The 9,079-nt window shown below is 38.1% G+C and overlaps 1 long non-coding RNA gene across 2 annotated transcripts; it reads left to right on the plus strand.

Moving 5' to 3' along the window:
• The first annotated feature begins 51 nt into the window (after positions 1-51).
• On the plus strand, positions 52-652 carry LOC113340572. 2 transcript variants are annotated; one of them, XR_003355559.1, is made up of 3 exons: positions 52-130; positions 418-492; positions 583-652. It is a non-coding gene; the product is annotated as an uncharacterized LOC113340572 (long non-coding RNA). The 2 variants fall into 2 exon arrangements; XR_003355558.1 differs by lacking the exon at positions 52-130 and adding an exon at positions 241-315.
• The last annotated feature ends 8,427 nt before the right edge of the window (positions 653-9,079 follow it).

Consider the following 9,079-nt stretch of genomic DNA (forward strand, 5'->3'; position numbering starts at 1 on the left):
CATATCTTTTATAATTGTGAATTATGATTTGGTTCGCAGGTGAACTATAATTTGTAGTCCCCAAGCAATTGATGTGCTGAGGAAAACTAATGTTCTTATTACTCCAACAAAAGCTACTAGCACTGGAGGGGTATGGATAACCATCCCATGAGATATTGTCATCTTCAGTTGGTGAAGAATTTGTTAGTAAGTTTGAGAATTTACTATGATTGTTTGGTACTTGTCTACTAGGTTCACAGATCCAGCATTCCTCGCTTACATTTTCTTGTTAGATACCCTTGGCCGGCATCTCATACTTTGATCTAACATCATAAGGTGTTGCATCTTTATAATACCTATCTATTTATAAGTAGAGCTTGATGATATTGATGCATCGCCTTTTTTGTGTTTTTGTTATTTTTTTGTTGGTCTGTGAAGGCGAAAGTTTTCAATTAGGTTCAAAGGTTTTGTAGCTGATGGCGGTAGATTACTACCTTCGGGACAAGCAGGGAGGTAATACTATTTCTTTAACATCTCAATTTTGTCTTATGTTAACTCTGTCTCAGCTCATCGTTGTGATTAGTTTCATCTCAAATATTACAGATAAGTCTTGTTGGAATCCTGCGACGTGCTCAGGGCTGTGTTGTACTTGACAAAGATGGGTTCACAACAATGAAACAAACACATCTCTTTGATATTGTGAGGAGGCTCCAACGAAGAAAGTTGATTCAACAGCTCATTGTAAACTAGGGTATTCAGACTTGCACTTGTCTTTAAGAATTGTCTTTAAGAAACATGTGAACCTATCAGCTAAGACTTATATTGGTGCAAATTCAGGATTTTTTTTTTTTTTTTTTTTCTGATTTTGAAGCTAAGTGCAGGTTTCATTTCATTGAAATTTTACAATTTGAACATGTATGAATTGTACAATGAATACTGGTTCCTAAATAATTGTCATTTAAATTTATGAATCCAGGTTTCATTTCATTGTAATATGAATTTCATTTTAGTCTCAGTCAGACTTGTTTTAGCTCAGACAGATTCAGTCCAGGCAAGTCATCCAATCTGAATCTATTATTTTTTTACATTAAAATGTATATCTACGACTGGGGAGGATCAGTCCTACTAGCTTAACCGTTAAAATTGGTCGTTCATATAGGTAGGTTGTACTACGACCCGCAGCGCCCCGTCAAAGATAAAAAAAGGCGTTCAAACAGTGACCATTTCCGTGACTGTTCAAGCAAGTCATTTAATTCGGATCCATGACTTGCCCTGGGGGTCGCGAAACTGCTATTTTCCACTAGTGTTCGACATTCAAGGAATTCAGCACTTGTATAAGGATCTCCCAGTTTCCTAAGACGAAGACTGATGCGCCATAACTAATGTGTCATTGTAGCCGTACTAAATTTTATTTACAATATATGTCACACAATTTATATAATTTGAAGAACTTATATATATATATATATATATATATATATATATTGTTTTTCTTTTTCAATTCTATCCTTTGTTTTTAATGATTTTTACTAGTCTATTTGTATATGATCTTTGGGGTTTTAGACAAAGTCGTTATCCTCCTGGTAGACCTAAATGTTGCTCAAGCTATTGGGTATAAGCCACTCGAGAAACAATACTACGATTGTAAATATGATCATTACTAAATTTCCCCTTAATCAAGATTTTCAGTATAGTTTTTGCGAAATATGTTGTTTAAGATGTGTTATTCTTCTTCATAATGCATGTGAGCATTTTCATAATGCATGTGAACATCTTTGGCAATATGCATTTTGCAAACTCCTTTGTTTATGGTACTTGTGCACTTTGTTTCCGTAGTTGCAAGAAATCCTAAAACCACATGCTCAAATGAAATTCTAATAATAGTTCAAGTGATCATCTTAAAATTCATACATTCATTCATTAAATTCTTAATTTGATTATAAATATTGAGATGAAATTTAACTTGGAGAACAAATAATCTTTTTCTCTCCTAAATTCAAAGTCTAAACTCTCAAAAGAATCTCTCCTCTACAAGGTCGCTCGGTCCCCTTATATAGGGATTTTCATAGTGGATGACAGCTAATAAAAACCTTTATTTTCAGATCTGGCGTGCGTTATTAACGCACACTTACATTTCATCTAACGTCATCTAGTGCGTCGTCCTGAATAAATTACAGGAGATGGTCTTCGCTCCACTTTGATAATCATTACTTCGCATACTAAGTAGACGTGCGATATTTAGTATCTACATTTTGCCTCTTCTCATGTCGTTTTCTTTTTAAAGGGAGCGATATTAGAAACTCCAAATTACAATGTCGCACCTACTCACTTTTTCGTATTCCTTTAAGTTAACATATTTCCAAGATTTACGCGTGAGAATCTACGCGTGTCTTTTCGACCACTCTTTAACTGGCACGTCTTTACAACCGCTTTTTCCTATCCGTTCATTCTTAATCATCGCATTTATGGATGGACATCTCGGAAATCGGGAGTGAATATCTTATTTATTCCCTCACTTCTTCTTCATTCTTCTTTTTTTTACTCTCTCTTCTTTTTTCTTCTGTTGTTGTACTTTTGATTTAATCTTCATCTTCACCTTAACCTTGACTTTTCTGATCATCTTTAATCATCTTTTCACTATCTTCCATTCCCATACTAAAATATGCATGCAGCCGGTTGGAATAACCAACAAGCATTTGACAGATTAAAAGATGAACTTGGTAGACGAGGTTTTTCATTGTCTGTTCCTGCTGGATCAGAACCAACATCTAAACTTGGACCTGAACGGTTTTCTCTTGAAGAATGGAGTGATCAAAAAATTATCATTTTCATTGGGCAACTTCTTGCTGGCCTTTCTATCCCACTTTATGATCCCAAAATTCCTTTGTTTTATGAGATTCTTTCACATCCTAATTTTTCGCGCGGAATATTTCAACTTAGTGGGGAAAGCATTAGAGTAGATCATGAATATGCCTGTCGCGCAGCAAGTTTAGAATCTTAGTATATTATAGGGGTGCGAAATCCTGATCATCGGGATGAGGAAATCAATCCAGCTGAGTATACCTTAGAGAATTTTTTCAATAACTATGAGGTTGTCATCATGAAAAACAGTGTGTATAAATGGGGTATTGGTGTGCCAATGGAAAACACACAGAAACTTGCAAGTATACAAGGCCAAGTTTATAGAATAGAAGGAAAGCAGGGGAAAGTCCACAGGGAGTGGGAGCACTATAAGAGAAACCTAAGTTAACAATGGAGACAGTGAGCAAGACAAAGCAATATGGCATACAAAGTGGCAGAAGTAAAGAACCAAAGCAGCAAGGTAAAGCAGCTAAGAACCAAGGCTTGGAAGCCAAGGGCAGAGGTGAGTTTGTGCACTGACTTCAGTGCACAATAGGCTTCAAAATGCAAGAACTAAGCAAAACATGCAAGGAAATAAACTGAACTGAAAGCACACAGAACTGAACTTGAGTGACTGAAAAAAAGGAATTGTGGCTAAGCTAAGGCTTAGATTCCACCTTGTGTCCTAATCAAATATCATATTCCTAGGTTGAGTTGAGTCCTATGCATACAATAGAAAGGAAAGAAAAAAAGCTTGCTAACAGAAATACCCCTAGTATTGACTGTCTTTTGACAGCACAATCAATCACAAGCAATCATAGCACTGCTTTCTTCCCAATGCACAAGAAAAACAAGCATATGGCATCCTATCCTAGCAATTTACCATTTGACAGTGCACCAAGGCTTCATCAAAGCCTCAGCTTGTTGCTAATTAGCTCATACTACACATGTTAACAGCAATAACATTCATAATATATGATAAACTAAACACAGTAATCAACATTCAAGATAAAAATCAAAACATCACAACTTTCACTGTTAACTGCATAGATGAACTGAAATTTGGAATTGTGACATAAAACAGAACAAAGTGTTTTTCTGGATAGTCCAGAGATCATCCCCCTCTAACCCTCTACATCACCCCCTATTTATATCACTAAACAAAATCCCCAAAAATCAGGACCACATCAGTCCAATTAGGGTTTGGTGAAAATACAAAATTGACTCACCTAATAGCTCTGATTTTACTCAATTATCTTCACCCACTCTGCTATTTCTAGTTACAATCAACAATTCCCAAAAATTCTTCAATTTGTAAAATTAGGGTTTTCTGTTGTGAAATAGAAATCAAAATTCACTCACCAAAACTTTGAATTGACGTCGCCCCATGTCTTCTCTGCCTCTCTCGGTTCTTATCCATGCGCCTATTGATGCAATTGCTCCCTAATTTGAGGTGTTTTATCAACCCTCACCTAGGTCAGTTGGTGAGAGAGGTTAAAGCGCTTCAAATTAGGGGGATGGGTCGTGTCGGGTAATGATGGAGATGGTGGAGGTGATGGTGGTGACAGGAGTGATGGATGATGGAAGTAGCAGGTGGAGGTGATGGTGGTGGAATGGGTGTTTCTGTTGCAGAGAGGGGGAGAGGAAGACGAAGGTGGAGGTCGATATGGGTTAGGGTAGGGAGCTGTTTGGCTAGGTCATAGGGTTCGAGTATTAGTGTGTCAGGCGGGTGTATCAAGATGTGTGTACCACGAGCTGAAGCCGCTGGATATGGAGATGGTAGGTGGATCGGACGGATAAGGAGGAAGCAGCTTGTAGCGACCGTAGGATGTAAAATACAACGAAGTCTACGGTGCGAGATTAGGTTAGGTGTTGTAGTGTTTAGCGGAATCATCGGGATTTGATGCACAGGCATAGGAGCGACCGTGAGGATGGATCTTCGATCTGACGGCTGAAATCCGAGACGGGCTTGGATATAGAAAATGGGTTTGGGTGAGGGTTTTGGGCCTTGGGTATGCCAAGCCCATATCTTCTTTAAGAACAATTCTTCCTTCTTGAGCCCATTCCTAGCTTTTGGTCTTGTGCACCATTCTTTGCGGCTTCCTTGCGTAATTTCTTCCGGCTTTTCACTACTTCTCTCTTTTCCGCTCCGCAATTCATCCAACTTTATTTATTACCTAAAAATGCAAAATTAAGTAAGAAAAATATTTATTCTTGAAAACAATGAAAATACAGAATATGGGATAAAATGTAGAATTACTGCACAAAAGATGAGTTAAATGCCAACAAAAAGGGATAAATATATACAATATTTGGCACTCATCAAATACCCCCAAACCTGAATTTTACTTGTCCTCAAGTAAAACAAAACTAAGGAAATCCTACTATACCACTGTCGCTGGTCTCTCGAATGCATTTAGCGTATGCACTAAGCCTTTTAAACCACTAAGTGTCCCTAGTGGACGAGTTGAAGTCTCGTGAAGGTTTGCTTAGAACGTACCTACAAAGTTCTAGGTCAAAATATAAGCTCAGATTCCATCAAATGTGACATGTGCAAAACAGTTTAAGCTCACAGCAAAATGGAGATGTCAATCTAGCTATCAAGGCACAATCCTAGCACTGATAACAAAAAAGACATGTGATAAGAGTGTAAAGTGTATCTACACATGTGTAAAGAAAGATCTGAAGTTATGACTACTAATCACCAAGAGATAGTTTCTCAGGCTAAGAACCAAGGTCGAAATCTAGCTAGCTGTCCGGACTTTACGAGAATTGTGAATGAGTTGGAGGTATTTCACAATTACTCGCGTTGTACATCAATGGCATACACCCTCCTTGCTTATTACAATGAAACAACAAAATGACTATTTACATGACTCTTATTTACATTGACTACTCTCTTTTATTTTTGGAACAAGAGATGATGGAATTGATAAATACTTGATTTTTTTGTATTTCTGATTTTTCTGTTTTTTTTTTTTTTTTTTTTTTTTTTTTTTTTTTTTTTTTTGAAGAAAACACTTTTGATACAATACAAAAGGAAACAAAAGACATGACACTTTGCAAGAGGTAGCCCTTTTTGATGCACCCAGTTAAATTCGATGGTTGTCTTTCTTAATGTAACCTCCACCTTCTATCCCAACCAACCAAAGAACAAGCTAGTCAAGTTTCGTTCAGTATTCTAAAGTGATTGGCAATCGTAACTTCCTATCAAACACCTTGAAGATCGAGGCCATACATGTATTGGTAGATCGTGCGCGTGCAAATTTCTTATCACTATGTGAATTGTGCTAGAATCAGGGTGCCTAAATATCTAGACTAAGACTCCTAATAATTACATATTTGCACAAGAGTCAACATTTCAAGGTAAATGAGCTCCTTTTATGATTTTTATTTTTTTAATTTATTTTGATTTTTCAATTTTTTTTGGAATTTTTCAATTTTTTCAAAAGAAGAGGAGTTCGTTTTCAATTATGGCAATTATCATGGTATCTACTCTATACCCCCAAACCTAAACTAAACATTGTCCTCAATGTTTCAAAATATGGAAAGAATATAAAACAATATATGAAGAGGAACATGCTGAGTAGAGTAAAAGGAGAGAGAATACCCGATTGTACGGCGAAGCGATTAAAACTCCGTTATTCAAGGCAAAAATCCATCATATTAGGAGTCACAATGGATGAGCACAAAATATACAAAAGGAAATTTAACTAACACATTATCTACAAGAAAATTTGGTTTTTAATGGGATTGGACTTTTTGGGAAAAATTTGGTTTTGTTGGGAAAAAGAAAAATTTTGGTTTTTAGGGAAAGATTTGGAAAACTTTTTGGTTATTTAGGGAAAGAGTGGACCAGTTTAGTCCACATAGACTGGGTCCTCCAGGTTGGTTGTTTCAATGTCGGGTGGAAATGGCTCAAGGAATGGCTTTAATCTCTGCCCGTTGACTTTGAAAACGTTCTTGTTGGAACATCCTCCAGCTCTACAGCTCCATGAGGAAAAACTGTGCGTACTAGGTACGGACCCTTCCATCTGGAACGCAGTTTTCCTGGAAAAAGATGTAATCGGGAGTCATACAGCAAGACTTTCTGACCAGGAGTGAAGGATTTGCGTAGAATACGCTTGTCATGAAACATCTTCATCTTTGCTATACACTTGGCACTGTCATAAGCCTCATTTCTCAATTCTTCCAACTCGTTGAGTTGAAGTTTCCTTTGAATTCCAGCTTCGTCCAGAGAGAAGTTCAGCTCTTGATTGCCCAGTAGCACGATGTTCTAATTCCACAGGTAGATGGCACGGCTTTCCATACACTAGACGATAGGGGGACATGCCAATTGGTGTCTTATAAGCTGTTCTATAGGCCCACAAAGCATCATTCAATCTCAATGACCAATCTTTCCTGGACGGGTTAACCGTCTTCTCAGAATGTGCTTAATTTCCCTATTAGAAACTTCACTTGTCCACTCGTCTGAGGGTGGTACGGAGTAGCAACCTTGTGAGTTATGCCATACTTGCGTACTAAAGACTCAAAGTACTTGTTACGAAAATGTGAACCGCCGTCACTGATGATAGCTCTAGGGGTACCAAAACGTGCAAATATGTTTTCCTTTAGAAATGAAAGTACCACCTTGTGGTCATTTGTTCTGGTTGCTATGGCTTCTACCCACTTAGAAACGTAATCAACTGCGACTAGGATGTACAACTGCGTCAGACATGGGAAATGGACCCATGAAGTCTATCCCCCAAACATCAAAAATCTCCACAATCAAAATGGGGTTCAATGGCATCATGTTTCTCCTCGAAATGCTTCCTAGCTTTTGACAGCGTTCACAAGCAACACAATAATCATGGCAATCCTTGAACAATGATGGCCAATAGAATCCACACTGCAAGATCTTTGCAGCGGTTTTCTTGGCACTGAAATGGCCTCCACATGCTTGGTCATGACAGAAAGATATCACATCTTTCTGTTCAGTGTTGGGGACACATCTCCTAATGATTTGGTCTGGGAAGTACTTAAACAAATATGGGTCATCCCAAAGGAAATGTTTGACTTCAGCCAGGAATTTAGAGCGGTCTTGTCTCGACCAACGTGAGGGCATCCTACCTGCAGCGAGGTAGTTAACAATATCAGCAAACCAAGGAAGGTCTGAGATAGACATCAGCTGTTCATCTGGGAATGATTCTCTAATCAGCTCAAATTCATCAATAGACTCTAAAGTTAATCTAGACAAATGATCAGCAACCACATTCTCATAACCTTTCTTATCACGGATTTCGAGATCGAATTCCTGTAATAAGAGTATCCATCGAATAAGGCGAGCTTTAGCATCCTTCTTGGAAAGAAGATACTTCAAAGCCGCATGGTCTGTGTATATGATGATCTTAGACCCTATCAGATAAGATCTAAACTTGTCTAATGCGAAAACGACGGCAATCAATTCCTTCTCGGTAGTTGAATAATTGAGTTGGGCATCATTAAGGGTTTTTCTAGCATAGTATATCACATATGGTAGTCTATCAACTCGCTGTCCTAAAACAACACCAACAGCATAATCAGAGGCATCACACATAAGTTCGAACGGAAGCTTCCAATCGGGTGGTCGGACTATAGGAGCGGTGGTGAGAAGGGTTTTTAATTCCTCCCATGCCTTCACACAAGCAGCATCGAAATTGAAGGCAACATCTTTGGAGAGAAGACTGCACAGAGGTCTGGAGATTTTGCTGAAATCTTTGATGAATCGCCGGTAAAAACCAGCATGACCTAGAAATGATCTGATCTCCTTCACAGAGCAAGGTTGTGGTAGATGTTGAATGAGGTCAACTTTAGCTTTATCCACTTCAATTCCTTTTTCTGAGATGATGTGTCCTAGAACCATTCCTGAATTCACCATAAAATGGCATTTTTCCCAATTTAGAACAAGGTTCTTTTCTTTACATCTGGATATCACGAGGGAAAGATGCTTCAAACATTCGTCAAACGAGGAACCAAAAACAGAGAAATCACCATAAAGATCTCGAGAAACCTATCTATCATGTCAGAAAAAATGCTCATCATGCAACGCTGAAAAGTAGCAGGTGCATTACACAACTCGAAGGGCATACGTCTATAAGCAAACGTCCCAAATGGACACGTGAATGTAGTTTTTTCCTGATCTTCTGGAGCAATGTGAATTTGGTTATAACCGGAAAAGCCATCTAGAAAACAGTAGTGACTGTGTCCAGACACACGTTCTAGCATTTGGTCAATGAAAGGG

Source organism: Papaver somniferum, unplaced genomic scaffold (assembly GCF_003573695.1).
Source record: "Papaver somniferum cultivar HN1 unplaced genomic scaffold, ASM357369v1 unplaced-scaffold_22, whole genome shotgun sequence".
In the NCBI taxonomy this organism is placed as follows: Eukaryota; Viridiplantae; Streptophyta; class Magnoliopsida; order Ranunculales; family Papaveraceae; genus Papaver; species Papaver somniferum.